Source organism: Papio anubis, chromosome 1, assembly GCF_008728515.1.
Source record: "Papio anubis isolate 15944 chromosome 1, Panubis1.0, whole genome shotgun sequence".
Taxonomy (NCBI): domain Eukaryota; kingdom Metazoa; phylum Chordata; class Mammalia; order Primates; family Cercopithecidae; genus Papio; species Papio anubis.
The window spans coordinates 119,039,733-119,064,993 of record NC_044976.1 but is presented as its reverse complement, the minus strand read 5'-3'; the positions used below and the strand labels follow the sequence as shown (position 1 = coordinate 119,064,993).

Genomic DNA, 25,261 nt, shown 5'->3' with positions numbered 1-25,261 from the left:
ATCTTCTCAGAAGACAGAGCCTCCAAATGCACGTTTAGGCTCTGATGTTTAGAGCACCTTATTCCCGAGAGGCAGCCTGGTGTTGTGGGATGTGCAGCAGGTGATGAATGCACTGGAAGAAGGGATTCTTTTTTCTCTTAAAGGTTTTTATTGGAAGACCAAGGTGTTAAGCCTGAGCTCTTCTATTTGCTAGCCAGATGATGTTGTCTCATTGAGCTAACTTTTCTTGGTTGCCCTATCTGTAAAATGAGGCTAGTAAGGCCAACTTGCAGAGACACTATGAGGATCAAACGAGCAGTCAAAGTGCACCGTAAGTTACACAGTCCCGCACAACACTGCTGTTACTGCAATAGTCTCTAAGTTGGTCTGCCTGTTTCCTGTCCTCTCCCTCCTCCATTAGACCTCGTCCAGGGCTGTGAACTGGTTTTCCCAAAATACGATTTTAATTAAATGGCAGGATAATATTCAAGATATTATTAATATTTCCCACCTCTGCTTCACCTACAACATTCCTTTTCATATCCTGGTGGATATAGGTGACATGAGGGACAAAACAAAGAGACAAGTGCTTGTGAATACAGGGGTTCCAGCCCTTCACCACTTTCAGACCAGGAAAGACCTTGCAACCCTCACGAGGAGCTGTGGCTGGGACCCTTGTGGAGTAGAGCTACAGGATGAGGATGTCCCAGGGGCACGAGGGGGAAAGCGGTCAAGGACCAGCTCCCTTCTCCAGTGCCTGCTAAGCCCCCCAGAACCTGGTCTTCACCCTGAGCATGGGGGACTGGCCCATCCTTACCGAGATGTTGCTTTCACCAGAGACCGGAAGCAAGGTTGGAAATAAAATTCCGTGTCAGTTCTTGAATATTTTAGTTTGAGGCTTGACATTTGAAAAGTTGTTACTGACCATGTTGCTTCCGTAATCAAAAGGCCTCAGCGACTCCTTACAGTCTTCAAATTCAAATCCATACGTTATCCTGTCATCTCAGCTTCCTGCAACCTAATCAGCCCTCCCTGCCCCAGCCAATCCGTCAGATTTCCCAGTCTCTTCTTCCAGCCCATTCCTGGCTCCTAAGCTCCAACTGGGTCTGTCCCACTCCCCACTAGGATCTCTGCCATGGAGTCCCACAGCTTCCTCAACTCATTATCTCCTCACCTCCTTTACTTCCTATAGTTCCTCTCACTGGTAGCAGCCTCACACGAGACACACTTAGAGGAGCAGAACCTGGGAGTCATTCCAGTCCTCCCTCCACATTTCTCACTGCATCTAATCAATCCTAACATCTGGTAGAGCCTACTTACTCAACATTTCTGGATTCTGTTTCTTTCTCTGTATTCTCACCCCTACTGCTTTAGTTCTGGCCTCATTATTTTTCATTCTGACTTCGGCTCCTGCCTCTTTCCTCACCACCCGCTTGCCTCCCTCCTCCATGCTACAGAAGTAGCAGAGTATAAGGGTTAAGAGTTTGGCCCTGGAGACAGAGCATCTTTCTACTCCTTACTACTCAACTGACTTGGGGCAAGTGTGCATGCATCTCTCTGGACATGATTAACATTATTGTGAGGCTCGATGTTTAAATCATAGTTGGCCCTAAATAGTGTAAATAATATAAGACAATGTCATAATTTATTATCTTTCTAAAATGCACATGTAGTATGTCCTTTCCTATGAAACCTTTCAGTGATTGCCCTGTCCTCTGAATAAAGCCCAAATTCCATAGAACGTCCTCAACGTGCCTTTATGATCTGATCTCTACCCATCTAACTACCTCATTTCCCATCCCTCTCCAGTGGCCCTTGTACCCCTTCCTCCAATGTACCTCCTAAAGGGCCTCTGCAGCCCTTTGTGCTTGCAGCACCATGGCTCCCTCCTCACCCTCTGAGCCCCCAGCTCATTCCCCGGGAGAACCTTCTGCATGCAACTTTACACCTACCTTGGCTAATACACTTACCACACTGTGATAGATGTTTTTCTTTACGTGTTTGTCTCCCCCATTAAGCTACAAACTGTTTGAGGGAAAGAATGATGATGTGCTCATCTTTCAAGCACGTAATAGATATTTCAAAACAAAAGTTTGTTCGGTGCATTGATGAATCAATAATACAGCAGCCGTGATCATCCCTGCCTCCGTGAGCTTCCTCCTAGTGTCTTCTTGCTTGGGATGCCATCCTTCACTCCCATCTGTTTAGCTAATACCACACCTTCAAGGTCCAAATCAAGTCCCACCACCCTCAAAAAGCCATACCAGACTACTCAACCAGGCAACTCCGATAACACTCACCCCAAGCAAGCTCTGTGGCCTCATAAAGCATGATCACATTCTGCCCTGTATTGGAGTTATTCTCATACAGATTGACACCAACTCAATGAAGCATAGGTTCCTTGAGGGAAGGGAACCCATCCCAAGCTCCCTGTCTCTTATGGCCTTCGGTGTAGTGGGTGCTTAGTGTCTTTTAGATAATGAGTCAGTAAATGAATATATGCGAGCATGAACAAATGAATTGATGTCTCCCTTGTCTTAACTTACTGTAGCAGTTTCCTGTTTTGCACACTTTGAGATGCGATCATATATGATCTTGCTTTATGATTTAACATATTCTCTCTGCAAGAGTTAGGGCTGCCGTGTAGGGCTTTTCTTTTTCCCACAACCCCAATGGCAGGGCTGAAAAAAAAAAAAATACGAGTTTTGTAACTACTTCTTGAGGAATTGAACCAGCTCCTCTGACTAGGAATGGAAATAAACTGTAAAAAAGAAGAAATTGGTCGGGTATATTACAACCAGTTACACTCACTGTATGTGCTTCTGCAAGGCACTGTTTTTCTCCTGTTCAAGTCTGTTTCTCTAGCCTGCGGCTAAACATTACAACCAACGCAGCTCCCACTACTCTCATCCTATTCAATGCCAATAGCAGTTTTCCTGGGGATCCTTCTTCAGTTAAAGCCTGCAATTGCCTGCTCCTATTCTAAGTTGATCCTGAGGACAAACTTTTGGCTTTATCATCAACTGGCAGACCTGGTAAGATCAGAATGATTTTTTTTTTTCAATAACAACAACAACAGCCAGCATTTAGTGAGAGCTTACAATGTAGCAGGTGATGAGCTAACTGCTTAAAAATATTTAGTAATAATAATACCTGATTACATTTTATTATAAGAGACTTGAGGCCGGGTGCGGTGGCTCACATCTGTAATCCCAGCACTTTGGGAAGCCGAGGTGGGAAGATCACTTGACGTTAGGAGTTCGAGACCAGCCTGGCCAACATGGCGAAACCCCATTCTCTACTAAAAATACAAAAATTAGCCAGGCACAGTGGCACATGCCTGTAGTCCCAGCTACTCGGGAGACTGAGGCACCAGAATTACCTGAACCCAGGAGGTAGAGGTTGCAGTGAGCAGAGATCATACCACTCAATACCACTGCACTCCACCCTGGGGGTAGGGGGCAGAGCAAGACTATATTTCAAAGAGAAAGAGAGAGAGAGATTTGAATAGTTCAGAAGTGTATAGAATAAAACATGAAATTCTCACCATTTTTTCTGGATTTAGTCAATTAACCCTTATAACAATAGTGAACTGATATATAGTTAGGCACTATTTTCTGCATTTCACATACATTAACTTGTTTTAAGCCTCACAACAATCTTTTGAGGTAGGTGTTCTGTTATCACCCCCATTTCACTGACAAGGAAACTGAGGCACAGAGCAGCGTAGAAAGATTCACTAACCTGCCAAGTGGCAGTGATGGAAGCGGCTGAGCCCAAATTCAAATCCAGGGAGTCTGGCTCCAGCATCCACGTTCCTTATCATGATTTTACTGCCTTTGGAGTAGTAATAAGCTTATTCTCATTTTATAGATTTATTTATTCACCTAGCAAATATGTATTGCCAGGTGCAATACGAGGCTCTAGGGCTATTGTAGAGAATAAGGCAGACTTCATGGAGCTCCCATTCTAGATGAGGAAACAGTGGCCCCAGAAGGTAAATACTTGTTGAGCAAGGGTTGTTTAGCCAATAAACAGCTCTGGGACCCTTGGGTCTGACTCCAAGGCTAATGTTCTTAATCCTAGGCCGTACTGCTTCCCTGAAGAGAGTCCCATATTACAGGCCCAGGAAGACTGTGTGAGGATTCCTGCAGGCGGGCAGCCTGTGGTGACCTGAAATGTGCCACAGCAATGACCAATGTCATTCTCTCACCTTTCCTTCTCCGCTGTCCTCTCTCCCTTCTTCTCCTTATCACTTTCATGTGCCTTCAAGTGTACAAGGGTAGAATCTGATGGGGGCACTCAGGGCTGGAGAGATTGCTGCGAAGAAAAGGCCCACTCCCACCACTCTCTCCGAGCATTGCCTCAGCCATGTCTAAACTACCTGAACTTTTTAAAATGTTGCCAGAAAAAAACTACTTAGCAATCCTTTCTTCACGCTCTCCAATTATCTTTCCCCTCTCACCTCCCCAGCAAATTCAAGGCCTTCCACAGTCTTTGCAAGGTGAAAGTTCTGTCTTGCCCCAGTCTCTCATATCGTGTCCTCCTCTGGGCTGAGGGGGCATCTTTGCACTTCCTGCCTTTTTGAGAAGGTAAGTTGCCCCACTTCTCTAAGGGTGCAGCCTAAAGCTGTTTTTCAAACTCATATCCCTTTGGTTACTTTATCTTATTTTACTATTTTTTTTGAGACAGGATCTTGCTCTGTCATTCAGGCTGTAATGCAACTTGTAGCTCACTGTAAACATGAATTTCTGGCCTCAAGCAATCCTCCTGCTTCAAGTGACCCTCCCACTTCAGCCTCCCAGAGTGCTGGGATTACAAGCATGAGCCACTATGCTCTGCCCTTTGGTTGCTTTAGATCCTCTCCAAGTTCTTGTTATCACCCTTCACTTGTGAGGCATAAAACTCAGCATGGTCTATGCTCGGAAAGAGTCAGGACTATTACCAAGATCAGGCCAGCTTCTGAGCATGGCTTCTGGTGGATATACTCTGGGGCTGGGTGGGCTGGTGGTCCTGGGAAGATCCCAGCCCAGTGCTGAGGTCTGAGAACTTAAAGAGGTGGTAGGGATGGGAGTCCCACAAAGGATGTTTCAGGGAGGCTGAGGGTCAGCTTCCTCCCTGCCTGCAGTCCTTGGCCTGGGAACGCAAGAACCCCTTTCAGCTTTCAGAGATGTCTGAAGGAATTGGGGAAGGAGAGGAGGGCTTGGCTGTGTCACTCTCAGTGAAATGTCCCCTATCACATAGGTGTGAGGCTTCCCATCACTCAGGCTTCAGGGAGCTCTTTAAAGACCCCTGGTGGCTCTAAGTGAAGTCCCCAAAGGATTGATCAAAAGGGGGGAGCCAGTTAGGGGTTTGGGAGGTATAGTAAAGAGAATCTGCACCTTCTCCCTGTGCCATGTTGTTCAGCTTTCTCCTTTCTCTGGAACAGTTACTTTTCAGGGATATAGGGAAAAAACAACATGCCCATTTTTAACTTTAGTCCATGTTCCCTCCCAAAAAAGGGCTCATACAGGTGGTTGAATTGGGGGAGTTATGCTAAGAAGAAGGATTGGGACATTTGGGGTCTGTGAAGGCTGAAAGAAGGAAGAAGGAGAAGCCAATCCATGATGACTTTATTGGATCATCGTTGTGGGCAACCAGAGCTCAGTCCTACTTAGAAGGCTATGAAGCCCCTGTAGAATGCATCTCAGACTTGGCAGCCTGCAGGGTGGAAGAGGGAAGTATTAATCTACCAGTGTCTGCTCCCATTGATCAAGTATTGTCCTTTGGGTGTTAACTTCCCCATACTCTCAGGTTTGCATGTGTATCAGAATGGCCGAGCAGGTTCTTGCAGGCAGATGTGGCACAGAAACCAGGAACAGAAGGTGAGCACTGCTCTCTGCATCCAAAGACACGGCTCTGCCAGGTTTCACTTGCTCGTAGCTGGTTGCTATAGCAATGGCTGAAACAGTAAGGTGGGCCCAAAGGAGGAATGTGGGGCACTGGATTCAGGGGATGAATCCTCTTTGTACCTTCCTCCACCTTCAGATTCAGATCCTGCCAGTTCTTCAAAGACTAACTCAGTCCCCTCCTGAGAAGTTCTTCCAAAGGAATCTGACCATAGTCAACTTTTCCCTTTAAACTCTCAGAGCAGTCACTAAGTAGAACTTATTTTTGCTGGATCTGTATAATGTACTACAATCATTTTACTCTTTGGATAATAACTTATGGTCAGAGATTTCATGAACCCCAACCCCAGGACGTTGTACAGCAGTGGATGCAAAACAGGCCTGTCAGTGTTTATTGCATTGAATGGTATAACAATTATTGATAATAAGAGCTCTGCAGTTTTTAAGTATTTGCTTCCTTGTCAGCACCATAGGCTAAGTTATAGGAATGGAAGAAGAGAACCTGAGTGAAGGTTTTATTTGGGGCTCTGGATTTTAAATTTAGCCTCCAGAACCATGACACTTTCCTACTCCTCAAAGTCTTCAAGTTATCTCTAGCAGAATATGTCCCCTGCAGCCTTCTGTTTGAAGACTTTGGCGGTGCTGGACTGGCCTTTCCAGATGGTCATTTCTTCCCAGCCCTTTTTCTCACTTCAGCCTGGCACACCCCCTCCTCATGAAGCCTTTCTGGGTCAGATCCACTCAAGTCACTGAATTCAACTCCACATGTATCAACCCAGAGCCTTCTATGGCTAAGTCCAGTGATGCACTATCCCTTTTCCTGGGCAAAAATAAAAGCATTAAGATTTTCTTCCCCATGTCCCTCTAGAATTAGTAATGAACTTGCTCTATCCAAATCCTTTTGCCATTCTCTGATGTTGACTCATAGGCAAAATGAGTGATTAAGGCAGTGGCCTGTATCAGCAGAACTAAGCTTACTGCCATCTTGAGACAAAGGTAACTGGTCTTTTGGGAGTTGAACCAATGACCTGGACCTCATTGGCACAATGCTTTAGCTGACACAGACTAGTCCATCATCTACTTTTTGTTATCTAAAGAAGGCGTGCACTGGACACGAATAACAGAAGCCATAGGTAATTCAACTCAACGAAAAGCTCATGAGGGCATATAGTAAGCCAGGCCTTGTGTTACACAGCAGGGTACTCTGAAAAGACCTTCGTATTTGGCAGCAGAGATCCTGGGTTTGAATCACAGCTCTGCCATTTGCTGGCTGTGTGATCTTAGGTGAGTCACTTGACTGCTAGATGTCTCAGTTTTCTCATAGGTGGGATTTTATTGAGGATCAGATGAGATACAATATGTGAAAGCACTTTTAAACTGTTGAGTGTGAGATAGTATTAGTTTTTATGTAAAGAAGAACAGGACCTGATCTCTATCTTTAAGGCTCTTACCTTTTGTCTGAGTCTGCTTGGGTTGGACTTCTTCCAGAGAGAAAATTTCCTTGAGGAATAAGCTCAGGGCTCCAGTCCACTTGAGCAGAAGGGAACCTTCTTGTGGGAAGAAGTCGTCTTCCCTCCATGTGGTCCAACTTTGCAATCAGGGAGGAGGCTGCTGGTGTCCATCCATCTGAGCAGGTGGCAGCTGAATGCCATAGGTAAGAGCACACAGCCTGGAATATGTATTCATGGATTACAGAGAATTCACAGATCTCTCTGGGTAGACCCCCAAGGTATATAGGTAGATATTTTGGGTAAATTGTTCTAGACAAATGGTTTAAAAATCAAATTTTCCAGGCTGGGCACGGTGGCTCATGCCTGTAATCCCAGCACTTTGGGAGGCCAAGGTGGGTGGATCACGAGGTCAGGAGATTGAGACCATCCTGGCTAACACAGTGAAACCCTGTCTCTACTAAAAATGCAAAAAATTAGCCTGTCGTGGTGGCGGGCGCCTGTAGTTCCAGCTAGTCGGGAGGCTGAGGCAGGAGAATGGCGTGGACCCGGGAGGCGGAGCTTGCAGTGAGCTGAGATCATGCCACTCCACTCCAGCTTCAGCGACAGAGCAAGACTCCTTCTCAAAACAAAACAAACACAAAATTAATTTTTTAAAAATCAAATTTTTCCGTAATTGACAGGAACCTTCTCCCCATAAGTCCCACTCAATTTGAGAAGATGTGTACATTCTGACCAGTAACCAGTCAGACCTCAAACAACTAATTAAGTTGTAGAAATATTAATGGCCGTGCTCATGTTTGTCTAGAACTTAATGAAGCACATGAGCTGAGAAACTAGAGTTACCCAAGTTTGGAAATCTTATAAAGTGGTTAGTGTTCAGGAAAGGTGGAAGAAAATTGAGAGGCTTTAAGAAAAATCAAGATTGGGAATATTAGAGAATCTAATCCACTAGAAAAATCATTCAGCTGGGAATAAACGAGAAATAGGTGAGTGAAAAAGTTCTATCATTTCTTTCTTTGGCATGTGTTGAGTGTGATGTGGTAGGACATTTTCTAGCGGCTGGGGTATGTAGTAGACCCCTGTTGTCTGGCGGAGCACCCATCCCCCAGCTACTAAGGACTCACACTTGCACCCTTCTCTGGAGCCCTGCAGCAGGGAAGCACTCCCCCCAGCGATGCCTGGATGCCTGGGAGGTTATGCTACCTTCATCCCCCCACCACACACACATAAACACACACACACTCTAGGGGCAGCTTGCAGCCAGTGTCCGGTTGTTAGGGATGGGAGTAAAAGCGCAGTCCCCTTGTCTCGAGTGGGCTGACTCTGTGATGTCATTCAAGCTCCAAAGTGCCCCCTGGAATCAGGCTGAGGCTAGACCCACAGCTTGACTGATCTCTCCAGCCCTATCCAGTTTCCCTCACTCATATGAATTTCACCCTCAATAAATCACTTGAGTAAGAATTCTCATCTCAGGGTCTGCTTCTAAGGAACCCAGGTTAAGACAACAGGCAATGCTGAATAAATCAAAAGTAGTCTCCCTCTGGGAGCTTGTACTGGGGGAGGATACGGACAAATACACAAGCATTTATAATGTAGAGTCACAATGGTAGCTTCAGAAGATACACGGTGCTCTGGGAACAGCAATAGTCACAGGGTGTTTCTTAGAGTTGAACATTTCTGAGCTGAGAACTGAAGTATAACTAGGAGCTGGCTGGGTAAAGAGTTTAGGGAAATAAAGAATTTCTCAAGCAGAGGAAAAATAAGATATTGAGGATGAATGGAAAATACTGCAATATATGCCCCCTACGTCATAAATGGTTCAGTATGACTGAAGCCAAGGGTGAGAGTAGCAAGAAAAGACACCAGATACAGATTATGAAGGGCGTAGTGAGATATTAACACATTTCTATTGTATCCCTGGGAAAATGAAAAATAATGAAGAATTTTAAGTGGAGGACAGATGATAATGAGAGGAGAAGCCAGCTGGACATTTCTGGGTGGAGTGGGGGACTTGGAGAACTTTTCTGTCTAGCTAGAGGATTGTAAACACACCAATCAGTGCTCTGTGTCTAGCCAAAAGATTGTAAATGCACTCTGTAAAAATGGACCAATCAGCACTCTGTAAAATGAGCTTATCAGCTCTCTGTAAAATGGACCAATCAGGAGGATGTGGGTGGGGACAAATAAGGGAATAAAAGCTGGCCACCTCCTGGCACCCAGCCGGCTGCTGCAACTCGCTGGGGGCGGTATCCGTGTGGAAACCTTGTTTTTTCACTCTCCATAGTAAATCTTGCTCACTCTTTGCATCTGAATGAGCTCTATGAACTCTAATACTCACCGCCAGGCTCTGCGGCTTCATTCCTGAAGTCAGCGAGACCATGAACCCACCAGGAGGAACAAACAACTCTGGTTTCGCCCCTCTAAGAGCTGTAACACTCCCTGCAAGAGTATGTGGCTTCATTCCTGGAGTCAGTGAGACCACGAACCCACCGGAAGGAAGAAACTCCGGACACATCTGAACGTCTGAAGGAACAAACTCCGGACATACTATCTTTAAGAACTGTAACAGAACCCACCAGAAGGAATAAATTCCGGACGCAGTAAGATCACTATTTCTTAAAAATCCCTGGGCTGTAGAATGGGAAAAAAAGACTTAGAAGGCAAAGCTGATAGTAGGGATACAACATCAGTTAATATTTCAGTTGTAATATTACAGTTAAGGGCTAGAGTATTGGCATTGGAGAGAAAGGGACTAAATTCTCAGCTCCAACACTTACCAGCTTGGGTAAATTATTTATTCTCTTTAAACTTCAGTTTCCTTAATGGTAAAATGGGGCTACAGTAATAACCAGAGCAGATATGCACATTGAAGGATCTAATGTATGAAGAGGGATTTATTATTATTTTTGCAACAGTTGGCATCTTGGAAGCACCATCAAAATGATCTGTTGTTATCCATGTGATCTTAACCTGGGCAACAGTAGTGGAAATGGAAAGATACAGATCGTTGGTGCTGTGGCACACACATGTAGCTCCAGCTCCTCAGGAGGCTGAGACGGGGGATCACTTAAATCTAGTGTGGACAACATAGCAAGACTCCATTTCTTAAAAAAGTGTAGCTGGATTCAAAAATTGTAGGAGGTGGAATTAAAGGGTTGGATGTGGAAGTGGAAATGAAAGAAAGTAAGGTGTCAAGGATTTCTGGCTTGGGCAGCAGGTAGATTGCAGCATCTTTCCTTGAGATAGGACTTTAGGAGAAGGTGAAGATTCTGAATGGAAGCTATAGAACTGGATGTGTTGCTTTTGAAGAGCCTATGAGCTACCCAAAGTGGAATTGTCTGGAAAGTAGTTGTACATGAGAGGCTGAAATTGAGGAGAGAGATCTGAGTAGAACATACATAGGTAGGGTAGAGGAGAGAACTCAGACAGTGTGTACTGAGAATAGAGAAGAGGGCGAGGCATGGCACTGGACCTGGGAGACAAAGGTGAGAAGACAAGACTCCCACTCTCAGGGAACTCAGTCTGGTGGGGGAAGCAGATAATTAAACAGATCATTAGAATACAGTGGAATACACCCCATACGTTCAGTTTTGGACCAAAGCTATGGGGTGGATCCCAGCAGTTGAAGGAACTGAAGATAGAACAAGGACTCTAAAGGTCAGAGCTAAAATTGGAGATAGTCAACAGGGTGGGGATGGGGCAAGGAAGGAAAGGGTGGAACAACTTGGAAAAGATTTGGAATGCTCTTAAGCCAGAGACAAAGTAATTGACTGAAACGTCGCAGCATTAGGAAGAGTGTTAGCGCTCCTGGATTCCGTGCTTCTCAGACTGTGCATCATGGAATCCTCACAGTTCTGAGGGGCCCCTATGGTTAGAGGCCACCATAGTGGAGGAGTTGAAACCAAGCAGACACCCTACTAAACCAGAGTTGTTATCTTGTTTTGCACATTAAAACTGTGTGCAAGCTTTCTTTTGAAAAAAAGAAAAGTTGTTGTGCCTGAAAAAAAATGGAAAGCTACCAGCTTAAGGTAAATCAATGTACAGATAAAGAATACGAGGCCCAGAGAAGCTAAGTCAACATGCTTAAAATCAAATCATACAGCTAATTAGGGATCAAGTTGGGCCTAGAACCTAAATTTTTGATTCTCAGGCTGGTGTTCTTTCTTGCTATGTCTGAGACCTTGTACTTCTAATTTGCGTAGTCCACATTCATTTGTATCTTCAGATTTTTCTGAGCTGTAGTAAAAGAGATGTGTATTTCAAACATCATGGGAACAAGGCGTGGGAGGGATCTTACAGAGCAGCAATTAAAATCATTGCTGGCATGTGGTCTTTCACAATAAAATTCTCCCCTTCCTTTTGATTCCTCTAGGCAACAGCACAAAGTTAAACCAGGAAGTCCCTCTGCCTTGCTAGGGATCCAGGCTTGCCTTCCTGTCGTGGTATCCCATTTCATCAGTTGACCTAAGTTTGAACAAACACTGCCACCTGATGCATGAAAACTCTACTGTGACCTACGTTAAAAGGTAATTTTCAAAAAAAAAAAAATAAAGATAGAATCATGAGTCATACAGATTGAACATGAACATGTGTTAGACATTTTGTATAACTCAATCAATGAGAGAAATAGGCAGATATTATAACTAACTGGCTCAAAAGAGAATACAAAGAACATGTGTAGATCAAGAATATTGAAATGAATGCACAAAAAAAGGGCAAAACTGACTTTTTCCACAGAGGGAGTGGGAGTCAATTGAACCTCTACCAGAAGGGACAAAACTTGAATGTTTACAGACAACAATTATTTTGCAATGCTATCAGCTAGTTACAGTTTACAAAGTTGTGAAATAGCTCCCATAGAATCCAAATCAGATAAAAGATAGCAGAAGGGTGTGCGATGGACAACACATAGTTTTCCAAAGATGTGCAGACGTTTTCCTTACAACTACTGGAAAAGCAGAAGTATCATTTACAACAAAACATGGGCATCCCAGGTTCCTTTTTCTGTTTTATATACATGCAAAAATATAGAAGTGTGTATGTGTACATGTATTTGCATATACTTTTTAATATAAAAAATTCACAGAAAAGTATTTAACCCTGAATTCATGCAATGTACCCTGATACTTTTTATTCTATTCTTTTGTTAATGCTGGTATCCACACAAATTAATTTCGTGACTCCTTAACGGATTACTACCCACGAATGGGTCAAGAATTCACGTTTGTAAGCAGGGGACTAGATCAGTGGACCTCAAACTGTCTGTTGTGAAGCACCAGTTTTTAAATATTTGATAGTTTTCAGTCCTTCACATACTGACCGATGCTTTCGTAAAACACAATAAAAATAAATTATTAGGAAAATGAAGTGAAAAAAACTCCCATAGACTTATACAATGCAAGCTCAACTTTTTATTGTTAGATTTAACAGACATAAAATTGGATGCTGGGGCAAGGTCAAATTCCTATTTAAAGGTTTCCAAATGCTTATTCTGTTTCTATGCTTCATTTCTGCACACTGAAACAGTGATGGATTCCACTGGTCCTTGGACCACACTTTGAGTAGCACTGACTAAGTGACTACCTCTGACAGTACAGTGATTTTTTTGTTTTCCAGGAACTGACACGCCTTCAGGCTACCTTAGTCAGTGGGGGCTTGTTGCAGCATACCTGTGGCAATGAGAGAGAGGCACATCACAGGAGCATCTGGCAGCAGTGGCCTCCGGGTGAGTGAAATGTTATATGGACACTGGAAGGATCTAACACTGAGGCGGCCCTTCATCTCCGTGCTGTTCACTGCGAGCATGCGTCGGCTGCTCTTCCTTGTCCTTCCTGATGCTCCTCATGATACTGATTGATAGTTTTTTGGAATTTCCCAGTTCACATTTCCAAGAGAACCCATTGCCCTATTTAATCATCACTTCTGTTGCTGCGGAACTTTGTGCAGAACTGGGGTTGCTTGCTGCCTTAATGTCGGGGGTTGGCCAGGCATCCGGTCACAGGGCAGAGTTGGCTCTTGTGATATAGAAATGGCCACCCTCCTTCCAGGAGCAGCCGGTCCTCTTCCTCAGCACAGCAGGGAATGGTGAGGAAGAGGCTAGTTTTCCTTTGAAGAGGATTTTGAGAAAAGGTTGGACCATCTAAAATACATTTGACAATTCTCTGTTCCCAAACCCTGAATAATCCTTGGAGGTCACTCACTGTGCAGGAGGCTGAAGAAGGGTAACACTGACACAACTGCAGACACAGACCCTCCTGTCTCCACCTCTATCCTACCCTAGAACTAGATTAAAGAGAGACTCTGGAGAACTTACTCATACCCAGTAGGGTACTTCTGCATTTCTCTAGAGTCAGGAGACACTTTCCGTTTGTGAATATTTATACTTCTGAAGACATTTGCAGATCTTCAAACTGTTGGTTAAGCAGTAGTTTATACTGTCCCCCCTATAATTCAGAAACGCGTAACTTCAAACGAATGATGACTTGGCTGGGCGCCGTGGCTCACGCCTGTAATCCCTGCACTTCGGGAGGCCGAGGCAGGCGGATCACCTGAGGTCAGGAGTTTGAGATCAGCCTGCCCAACATGGCGAAACTCTGTCTCTATTAAACGTACAAAAAATTAGCCAGGCATGGTGGCAGGCGCCTGTAATCCCAGCTACAGGGGAGGCTGAGGTAGGAGAATCACTTGAACCCGGGAGGCGGCACTTGCAGTGAGCCGAGATCGCGCCACTGCACTACAGCTTGGGCGACAAGAGTGAAACTCTGTCTTAAAAAAAAAAATGACAAACTCAATGAAGCACATAGAACAATCAAGGTGTACTGAGATGTAGACAGTAGCAGTGAACAATTCTCTACCCAAAGCTGAAGGAGAGTCATTGCCCACCATAAGTCAATCCAAATCTGAGAAAAATTACAACTTAACCCCTTTACTTTAAGGGTTGCCCATGAATAGTCACAGCTAGTTATGTCAAATCCTTGAATGCTGGAGTCTGTGTTTACATCTCTACCCATATCCTTTCATTTATTTCATTTCATACCAAAATGAACAGGCCTATTACGTGATGTTTAGATTTTCTAGGCTTGTCCACATCTCCCATATATAAGATGTAATGTGTATAAAGTGCTTAATACAATGTCTGCTGCATAGTAAGCACTCCATAAATGTTAACTCTGACATACATATATATTAAACCTATACTAGCTAGATTGCTTGAGTTATTTTTTGTGCACGTGGCTGTATTGATGCCTGCTTAGGTAATAGCCATCTTCATTATTCAATATGATTCTGGTTTCCCCTGAAGTTTAGTGAGATGTGGTTTTTCTGTGATGTTCTCCTCCACTAGTTTTCAAGCTCATCTTGGAAGGTCTTTTACAACCTCGATAACGCCCTGCAGTTATTAGTAGCAAGAATGCTGTGTACACTGTGGGCTCGCGACACATGCTGCTGGCTGGCTGACTGATTGATTTACTATGCCTCCCCTTTGCCCATTATAAGCTTTCATCACTGCAAATGTAAGAATCTTCCTTTCTACATCTCCTGCCATCCAGAACAGTCCTCGTAGATCTCCCTGTCTCATTGACTCACCATCTCATTTCATCCTTTCTTCCTTTTTCTGGACCTTCTAACTTTTTCTCCCTGGAATATCATTTTTTCACTCAGCGTGCACACATTATCTAGTTTTGGAAAATACTCCCTATTTGCTCCTCTATCTTAATTTGGCTGTCCCCATTTCTATGCTGCCTACTAGTATAAATGAGACAATAGCTCAAAGAACAACTTGTAAAAAATGAAAAACTCCATGCAGAGAAATTAAACACATACTTTAGACCAGGAGGTGAATCTATGGGTAAGAAAGCTTCCTTAGCTGTGTTCTCTATGAAGCTGTGATTGGGTGAATGTTTTTAAAGGAACTCTCTGAATATGAAAGGGGATTGGGGTGGGATGAAGCCTTGGCCATCTGGATGAGAAAGATTCAGTTGCTGAAACAGATCTCTGGAGTTAATGAATTTCACAGTCCTTTGCCCTTACTTTGCTTGTCTTAGTCTAGAAACAGACACCTGGTGTGAACTTGTTAAATGGCAGGAATAAGTAAGGAGTGAAAAAGAGGTAAAGCAAACTTCTTTGCAAACTGCTCTCCTTGTGAAACTAAGTAGGTAGCTCTATGAGTGACGGTAACTCACACAGCCTCTTGGTTTTGTGTTGAACATAGCACCAAAGTTCACACGCATTTACACACCTTTTCTCTTTTTTTGTAAATCAGGTCTGGCCTAATTACAGGATTTCATTCTATTTTTATACATATAATAATCTAGTTTCCCCTGTAAATGATTTATTTACAATTCAATTAAACAGCCAAAGAGAACCAACTGTTAAAATAAACATGTTTTTAAATAAGATACAATGTGTATAATTAGACAGAACACATACCCCTATCTTAGTGTTTGATTTGCATGATAATACAAAATAGGTCATTTGAGGCTATGCCAAATATCAGGGATTAGATGACCTTTAAGTTCCTGCCAAGCTGGAGAGTCTATGATTTTGTGATCTGAATGAAAAATGAAAAATTTAGTGCGTCATCCAAATGTTTACAAGAATCCAGCTGTTTGATGTCAGGTAGACAAAACACCTAGACAACTGACAGAGATGCTTCATTTTCATCCAGATGTTTTTGCATTGCATTGATTTAGCCTGACACATAGCAAAGTTAAGTCACTTACTCAAGATTTGTGACAAAACCTTCTGAATATACTGGCAGTAAAATTGTTGAGAGATTTGCCATTTTAGTATCAGTGGCACGAATGTTTTGCTACTGCCCCATTGACAGCTTCTGAATCCATAAGATTTGAAAATAGTCAATTCAGTTCTCTCCATTCTCCAGCTCTGTGCTCTCCTCACTGTCTCCATCCCCCACACCCCCAAAGGCCTGCGTTAACCTGAGCTCTGACCCATGACAAAGTGGTCTCCTCGATCACAGGGCTGTATATGTGGCCTTTGTCATGGAAGCTGCTTCTGTTCACAGTGATCACTGTGTCTTGGGGACATTGCTATCTGGGCCAAATGCTGGCCAAATCAGAATTTCCGGTCATCCTAAAGGTTGATTGCAGTAGGCAGTCATAGCCACCATTCATCCTCCCATTATCATCGTCAATAATACCACTCATCTAGGTTTGCCTGTGATTCAGGGACCTGGCTGAGGTGACTGATGCTGACCAAAAGTCATTATTATTATTATTATTATTTTTGAGATGGAGTCTCACCCTGTCACCCAGCCTGGGGTGTAGTGGCATGATCTCAGCTCACTGCAAGCTCCGCTTCCCGGGTTCACGCCATTCTGCTGCCTCAGCCTCCCGAGTAGCTGGGACTACGGGCACCCGCCACCACCCCCGTCTAATTTTTTGTATTTTTAGTAGAGACGGGGTTTCACCATGTTAGCCAGGATGGTCTCGATCTCCTGACCTCGTGATCCACCGGCCTTGGCCTCCCAAAGTGCTGGGATTACAGGCATGAGCCACCGTGCCTGGCCCTGACCAAAAGTCTCATCCACACACCCGTCAATTTAAACACTGTCCTTGAGTTTGCAGCTGTAGCCACTGTATGGAGAGCCCTATGTGGTTTACACATCAGTGTCTTTGACTCAGCTTCTTATGGTTGCCTTGACTCCCGGTGAATCCCCCAGTGCCTGATTGCTGCCCATCCCAGGCCCATCTGGTAACCCTTATGCTCCAAATGTTGCAAACTTGACCACTTAGTTTGAAATTGTGCTTCAAAGGCATCTTCCTCTGCGATCCTTCCTGGTTTCTTTTCCCCCAGCACCCTGCAGCCTCATTTTCTTTACCACTGCCTCCATCTGGCTCTCTGCACAGGCCCCGTTGCTGCCAGTCAAGCCCTGCCTGAATCTGGATAGTATGGCCTTGGGTGCCCAGAGGGCTTTTGCTCAACCAAATCCCCTATGCGACCTTGAGCGAATCCCAACACTTCCCTGGGCCCCACTGTCCTAATCTTAACATGAGAATGTTGGACTAAATCAGGTCTGAGGTCCCCTCCAGTTCTAAAATTATATTATCTCTCTAATACTGTGAGACTGGCTGCCTTCCAAGGTGCCACTGCTCATCATTCTATCTAGTTGTTATGCAAGGATTTCAGGAGGAGGAAAAAATAAGGCTCCAGGAGTAATACCTTGAAAAATTACAAAATGTGTCTGCTACCTTTCTCATCTTCATGAGCCCCTTGTTTTTCTTCTGTGTTGAATTTAAAACTCAGAGACTTAAACTCACACATTATGACAGTTCTGTCACTTCCTTAAATTACGCAGTAAAAACACACAAAGGTGCAGGTAAGTTTAGCACCTTGAGTGTTTTAGAAGCAATGCTGTGCTGGGCTGAGGATGGGGGTGTGTGGTAGAAAGAGGTGCTGCACCAGAAGCCAGAAGGGAAGGAGAGCCTTTAGGGGAGAGAGACGTTAAGGGCCTGAGGGAAGGGAAGGTGCCTGAGCTCAGGGACTGTAAGGGAGGACTGTTCACCTTGGATGTCCGATTAGCACTTTCTCTGGAATTTAGATATGTTAATTCCACATGAACGTATTGCCTAAAAAAAGAAAATAAATTTAGTTTATAAACAGTCCCTGGATGCTTCCAGTGTTTAGATTTTTTAGATGAACAATCTCCTACGGTATTAAGAGCTTGTCCTTCTCTGGCAAGCATGGTCCAGGACAGATCATGTTGAGTGCTTTCCTCTAACATATTTATATTGGTTACGTCAGGTTAATGAACACCCAAGGCACTTTTCAAGAAGTCACAAAAGGGGTGAGTCTAAGGAGCAGGTGTTGAAGTAGAAAAGACGGCCCGTCTACACACTCTCTTTATGTGAATGAACCAGAGGTTTTTGCTGTTGCAAATGTGGTTGATTTTATAATTTGAAACCACTAACTGATACAGTGATTGACTTTCCAAAACATACCCCTGGTGGTGATTAAAAAAACTACTGAGATTATCCCCGATTTGGGCCTCTAAACTCAGGGATGGTTCTGGATAAGCAACCCTATTTCCAAGTGTGTCTTAGGTGATGCTGGTTGAGAATGGGACACCCATTCTCTGGGAGCCAGCCAGAGAAGTTACCCTGCTTTTGGAGAGATGGGCTGTCACTGAGAGAACAGTGCATCACTAGGGAGGATCGAATTCATGCTCCTCCTCCCACAACAAATCTTGTAGCTCCATAGATACTCCTTGTTTCTCCTTGTCTCCCTTTTCTCATACGCATGTCAACCTCCCTCACTCAGTAGTCGACTCATTGAGGATTTGCTTTAAAAACCTATCAACATCTTAATCTTCTCCAAATCAGCTTCTCTCTGGCCAGGAGAACCGTAGGTTAGGATGTCCATCTCTCGTAAAGTTTCTGTAGCAAGTGAAAGCAAGAGGGCCCATTGGGGTGGTAGGGCAAGAGGCTAATCCTCAGTGCAAAGGTAGTCACTAAGTGTCTTGGCAGATTAGAGGGTAAAGTGAGTGGGGAGAATCAGCTTAAAGAACCAAATTGGATTGAACCAGAGCAGAGGTATAGGTGTGGAAGAGTGGTTTTGGCAGTAGCTGCTGATTGAGGCAAGTTCAGCCTGGAACTGACAGATGATATGGAAGACAACTTACCTAAGTAGCTCCTGGATCAGAAAGGAGCCTCAAAGTGAGAGAACCTGGGGCAAATCTCAGCTGGAGTCCCCTGATGGGACTTTGATACATCAAGATCTCTTGGCTGTTGAGGAGATAGTGGGTCCAGAAAGAGGATGAGGAATCTGGAAAAGTGTGGGAGATCAACCATGCATAATTTTATCATTATGGAGTGTCTTCTAGAATTTTACAGTTTACAAGGTATAATCACACATATTATCTCGTAATTTCCACAGTTACCTAATAATACTGAGAAGTAGTTTTAGCTAACTATAATTCATTCATTTGTTCATCATATTTTGAGAGCCTTTTATGCACAAGGCACTGTGCTGGATACTCGAGATACTACAACGGACAAGACTATATCAACAGTTGAAAAGTAATTGCCATGTGATGGGATTATGTTTCGGTACGTAAGGGTAGCTGGGCACAGCCAGCAGGAAGACCCGAGATGGTGTAGGCAAGTATTTTCAAAAGACGTGACATTTAAGATGAGACTGAATAGTAAAGTAAAGATGAGCTAGGTGAGGGGCAGGGGATGGAAGCATGTTACAGCTAGAGGTACAATTTATTGAAGACCCAGACATGAGAAGATCAGAGAAAGTCAGAGAAAGCAAGCAAGTGAATTTGCCTTACTCTAGGAACCACACTGCGGTGATCACAGCTGGATGAAGAATGTCAGGGATGACTCAGAAGAAATGAAACTGGAAAGAGGAAGGAACCAAGTCTTGAAGGGTCTTGGAAGCCATGTTAAGAAGGATGAATGAGAGGTAAAGAAGACGACATTGAGCTTTCTCACTCGGGCAGTTGGTGGATGGCTTGTGTGAGTTTACTGAGGTAGGAAGCCTGAGAGGAAAAGCGGGTTTTGAGGGAGAGATGACGAATGCAGTTTAAGACATGTCATGTTGGAAACATCATGTCACTGTCCAGTAAGTAGTTGAAGACAAAGATCTGGATCTCAGGAGAGGAGCATGGGCTGAAGATGGCAATATGGAACTATTGCCAGGTGGCTGGTTATTAAAGACAAAGAAGTAGCTGAGATTGCCAGGAAGAGTAGACAGAGGAGAAACAGGCCCAGGATAGAGCTCCAAGGAACTTCAAAAGTAAAAAGAAGAGAAGGAGAACCCATAAAGGAGTTGAAGAAGCATGTTGTTCTGTTGAGAGAATATGTTCTGGCCATATGTCTCTGGGCAAGTTAGGTCACCTCTCTGAGCCATGGTCTTTTCATCTCTAACAAGGGCAATAATAGCACCTACCTTATGGAGCAGTACTTAGAAAGTTCATCGCAATTCTGTCACATAGTAAGCATCAGTTAAGGTTAGCTCATGTTTTAGTAAGAAGAATGATAACAATGAAAAAAAGCAGCAACTAGAGAAGTCAGAAGAACATGAGATGAAGGTGATGGCATGGGGGAAGAGTGTTGAGACAAGGGAAAACTGGTCAATAAGGACAAATGGGCCAGGTGAAGTGGCTCACGCCTGTAATCTCAGCACTTTGGGAGATTGAGATGGGCGGATCATTTGAGCCCAGGAATTCAAGACCAGCCTGGGCAACAAAGTGAGACCTTGTCTCTGCAAAAAATAAATACATAAATAAACAAAGACAAATGTGCTGAGGCCAAAACAGAAAGGCTGAAAATAGTCTATTGGATTTGGCTGTAGGTAGGACATTGATGACCTTTGCAAGGCTTTTAGGAGCATGGTCTGAGATGAGGAAGACCTGGAGATAATAATTGTGGGAGAAATGGATTTTCAGACGAGTTCAGTAGTTAGGCTGAGGTCATACAGCCAGTAAACTCCGTTGTCACATAGTGACTCAAACTCAGATTGGCAGACTCCAAATCTGGTTTTCTTTCCACCTACAGGACCCAAGGAAGATAATTTAACAAATACACATAACTCCATGACTTCTGCTTAGTTAACTGAGGAGAGGAAGGAATGAAAAAATTAAAAATAGAAAGAAAGGATGGGGTATGGGGAGATAGAAATACATAGCAAAGCACAGAATTTGTCAGGAAGGGTAATTAGGCAGACCCATTCCCAGGAAGGGGAGGAAGCTGAATATAAAATCAACAAATGTTTCTTGAATGCCTCTCACGTGTCAAGCATGTGGGGACTGCAGATGAAACAGAGACATAAGACACGACTCTTGCTTCCAGGAACAAGACATAAACATGAGAAAAATTTAAGTGCTGAACAGTTGTTTAAGGCAACAATGGAAGAGCTGCCACAGAGCAATATATGATTTATTGTCAAATGAATTGTAGCAAACAATGAATGAAAAAACTTCTTCAGAATTTGCCAAGGAAAGCTCACTCAGTTTCGGGTAGATGAACTGGGCCCCTCAGCAGCGCCAGGTACGGGGGCCCGTGGGAGTTGTGCCAAGAGATGGGGCTGCCCCTGCTAGTGGAGGGTAATAAGTCTTGTGGCGTAGGCCCATAAAAGCTGGGTGACCTGTAACTGGGCTATAGGATGAGAACACTGGTCTCCACCTGGCTCAAGGGGTGTGTGTGTGTCTATCAGAGACAAAAATTGGAGAAAGATGCATAGAAACAGATAGGTAAACACAGAGACATAGAAAAGGGTAGATCATGAAAGATAGGGAAAGAATGCCTGGCACATAGTGGCTCATTGGATAGATGAACAGACAATCCAAGAAGATTCAAAGCAAAATGTATGAGAGAGGCTGAGCCACGTATTGGGAAATCTGAATCAGACTCAGTCGTGACTCTTTACCTGTGTGCATTTGGGCAAGGTTACTTGACATTTCTGGGTTTCCTTTTCTTTGCCAGACAGGAATAGCAACACCTACTTTGCCAGGCTGTTGTACCAGGCCTGAATGGAACAACATGTATATAAATTACCTGGTACACGGTCTGATCCGAAGTCTAGGCTCAATAAATGTCACTTGTCAATGGCAGTTCAAGGTGCTTACAGATTGTCACCTTTCACTGAAGAAGTTTGAGATGCTTTATAAATATTAGCAGATGACGTCTCACAAGACACTGGAAAAGTGGAAAACAAATGTTATCGTCCTTATTTTATGCATGGAGAAGCTTGGCGCTGAGAATCAGGGTTTTGCCAGAGGAATAAGCAATTCTGTGGGAGGATGGGGGAGGGAGAAGGATGAAGCAAAGCCTCAACAAAGATTCTCAAACATAGCCTGCCTTCCCTACCCGCCCTCCAGCCAGCCCTCCAGCCAGCCAGCCAGCAGGTGGTAGGGTCAGATTACATTTGCTCTCCCCTGCCGGGTCTCTAGCTCTGACTGGGGCTGGCTGGTGAGTTTGCAATGACGCAGTGTAACCCTGGGCATTATTTCTCAAAAAATCAGGCAGCATGAAAGAGGATGAGCTCTGATCAGAACCAGCACTGATTCCTTCTGAGAGCAGTCTACGAATCAGACTGTCTTTGGCAGCCTTTTCCCACCTCCTCCGTGACAACTTGATAATAGTCCGTCCTGGTGGAATTTTCTCCCCCAGGACATTCCTGCAACTGAGTTGCTTCACCCTTTCAAAACACAAGCGAGCAGAGCCCAGACACTGAAACAGCCTTCCGGTCTCATTAGCGCGCTGTGTTTCTCTGTTGTTCTGATTTGTTATTGTGGTTCCTGGGTGTGAATATGATCACTTGTTAAAGGGGCCTATTTATACGAGTCTTCTCTTTAATTTACCTCCATTTCTCAGCACCCGAGGAATAGAAGGAAATCAGTGCACTGTGCTAATGATCTCTGTGGCCCCGGTTGCTAGGTGCGAGGGCGGAGGCCCAGACCCTAAGGAGGCTTTCAATGTCTGAACCAGTGTCACTGTCGCCTCCTCCAACCCATCCTTCAGCGCACACACTAGGGAAGTACGTCGGCGTTATGGCTGACTTGAGTATGAGTTTGTGAGTCAGAAATCAGCTGCTGGAGAAGAGCAGACGAATTAAGGTTGAATGGGGGTTGCATGCCCATGTAGACAATTATGGTGCTTCAGAAGGGCCGACTAGGAGGTCTAGAATATAAAACAAGTGTGAAGCCTTGGAGGGTGCTTGGCACACAGTAGGTGCTCAGTAAGTGGGGGCTGAATTTGACAAAGTAGAACCAAAGCTATGGCAAGAATGCCAACAATGTGGCAGGGCACGGTGGCTCGCGCCTGTACATTTTGGGAGGCTGAGGCGGGCAGATCACGAGGTCGGGAGATCGAGACCATCCTGGCTAACAGTGAAACCCTGTCTCTACTAAAAAATACAAAAAATTAGCTGGGTGTGGTGGCGGACACTTGTAGTCCCAGCTAGTTGGGAGGCTGTGGCAGAATAGCGTGAACCCGGGAGGTGGAGCTTGCAGTGGGCTGAGATCGCGCCACTGCACTTCAGCCTGGGCAACAGAGCAAGACTCTATCTCAAAAAAAAAAAAGAATGCCAACAATACTAGGTTGTTAGACCTGAGGCTTGGAATACCGATTCATTCCAACTCACCCTTCGCCTTAGTTAAGTCCTTATTTCAGTAGGATAAGAATGTATGTAAAGGTCCAAAACATGTTTCTATTTACATTATAAAGCTCCACAAAGTAGGAAATAGGCACCTTTCTTCCTCCTTTAGAACTCTATTCTGAATTTCTTATTAGGACAGTCTTCCCCCCTGTTTGGAAGCAAGCTCATTTCTTCTGGACCTGCCCTTGGAGGAGACGGAGAGCTCTAGTTCGCTGTTTTTGTTTGTTTTTTGTTTTAGTTTTTGTTTTTTTTCAGATGGAGTCTTGCTCTGTCACCAGGCTGTATTGCAGTGGTGCAATCTCGGTTCACTTCAACCTCCGACTCCCTGGTTCAAGAGATTCTCTTGCCTCAGTCTCCTGAGTAGCTGTGATTGCAGGCATGTGCCACCTCGCCCAGTTAATTTTTGTATTTTTAGTAGAGACAGGGTTTCACCATGTTGGCCAGGATGGTCTCAATCTCCTGACCTCATGATCTGCTCACCTTGGCCACCCAAAGTGCTGGGATTACAGGCATGTGCCACTGCGCCCGGCCTCACTGACTTTTTTAGGAGCCCTTTATGCATCAATCCATATAATGCCTCAACCCCCTCTCTCCACAATGCCTGGTCTTATTTCCTTCCATGTTTCTAAGTGATCTCATTAACCAAACGTTTACATCATCCTTTTGCCCCTGCCACAACTTCTTTCAAGGAGAAATCAGGCTGGATATGATGAGAAGATACCAATACTGGTGCAACCAATATTTCCTACTTGTCTGTCTCACTCACACCAATTCAGAATTAATAACAATGCCTAAATTAATAGTGCTCTCACCATGTGCCAGGGCTATACGTATATTATCTCAATTTATCTTTCAGCAACTCTATGATGAAAGTGCTAATAGTATTCCTGAATTATACATAAGGGAAACAAGGCACAGAGAGATGGAGTGACTTGCCCAAGGCCACAGTAAAGAGCGGCAGAGTCTGGACTTGAACTCGAAGTAGTCTGATGCCAGAACTCATGCTCCTGACAACCCTGCCATGAAACCACAGGTTTGTCATGCTTCCTCCTCTGCAGTCCCACTGGGGGGTCCATTATAAACATAGTGTGCTTACATTCTTTTCTGCTATATTGTACGGCGTTGATCTTTCTCCATGTCTGAAGATTTTATTTTTCCTTCACTAGTCATTCCCTTCATACATTCATTTTGTTCAACATCTATTTCCTCACCACCTACTGGGCATCGGTTCTATTGTGTACTAACTCTGCTGCAGTTCCAGCGACACTTTCCAAAGCCCTGGTGGCTTCAGTCTGCTTCTCACCTTTGCTCATCTCTTGTCTTTCCTTACCTTATTCCCATAGAACATAAAGTTAAGAAGGATTTTCAAGGCTTGAAATTGAAAGAGCCTCAGAAGTTATCTACCAACCCACTCACTTTACGCATAAAAACCCAAATCAACAGAGCTAACTGTGGCAGAGCCTTGTTCTAATTAAAGTTTGTTCTCTTTCCTCTACTCCTTGCTACCTCATTTTAGGATCAGTTACATAATAGATAATAAGTGTTATTTGGCTGTGTGTAGCAATCTGTGAGTCAATTTTTAGTTTGTAAAATGGGAATAGTATTGATATTTATCCCTTAGGATTCTAGTGAGGTTTAAATGAGTAAATACATGTAAAGAGCTTAGATTGGTGCCTGAATTGATAAATGTTAGTGATATGGCTTGACTCTGTGTCCCCACCCCAATCTCATCTTGGATTGTAATCTGAATTATAATCCCCAGGTGCAGAGGGAGGGACCTAGTGGGAGGTGATTGGATCATGGAGTTGGTTTCCCCCATGC

The 25,261-nt window shown here is 44.1% G+C and overlaps 1 long non-coding RNA gene across 1 annotated transcript in view; it reads left to right on the top strand.

Annotated features, from left to right (window-relative positions):
• The first annotated feature begins 9,878 nt into the window (after positions 1 to 9,878).
• Positions 9,879 to 25,261, top strand: part of LOC103888395 — a 111,514-nt gene continuing 96,131 nt past the window's right edge. The window contains exons 1-3 of the long non-coding RNA XR_002515888.2: positions 9,879 to 9,918; positions 11,691 to 11,844; positions 12,935 to 13,043. This is a non-coding gene — a long non-coding RNA (uncharacterized LOC103888395). The remainder of the gene's footprint in view (positions 9,919 to 11,690; positions 11,845 to 12,934; positions 13,044 to 25,261) is intronic.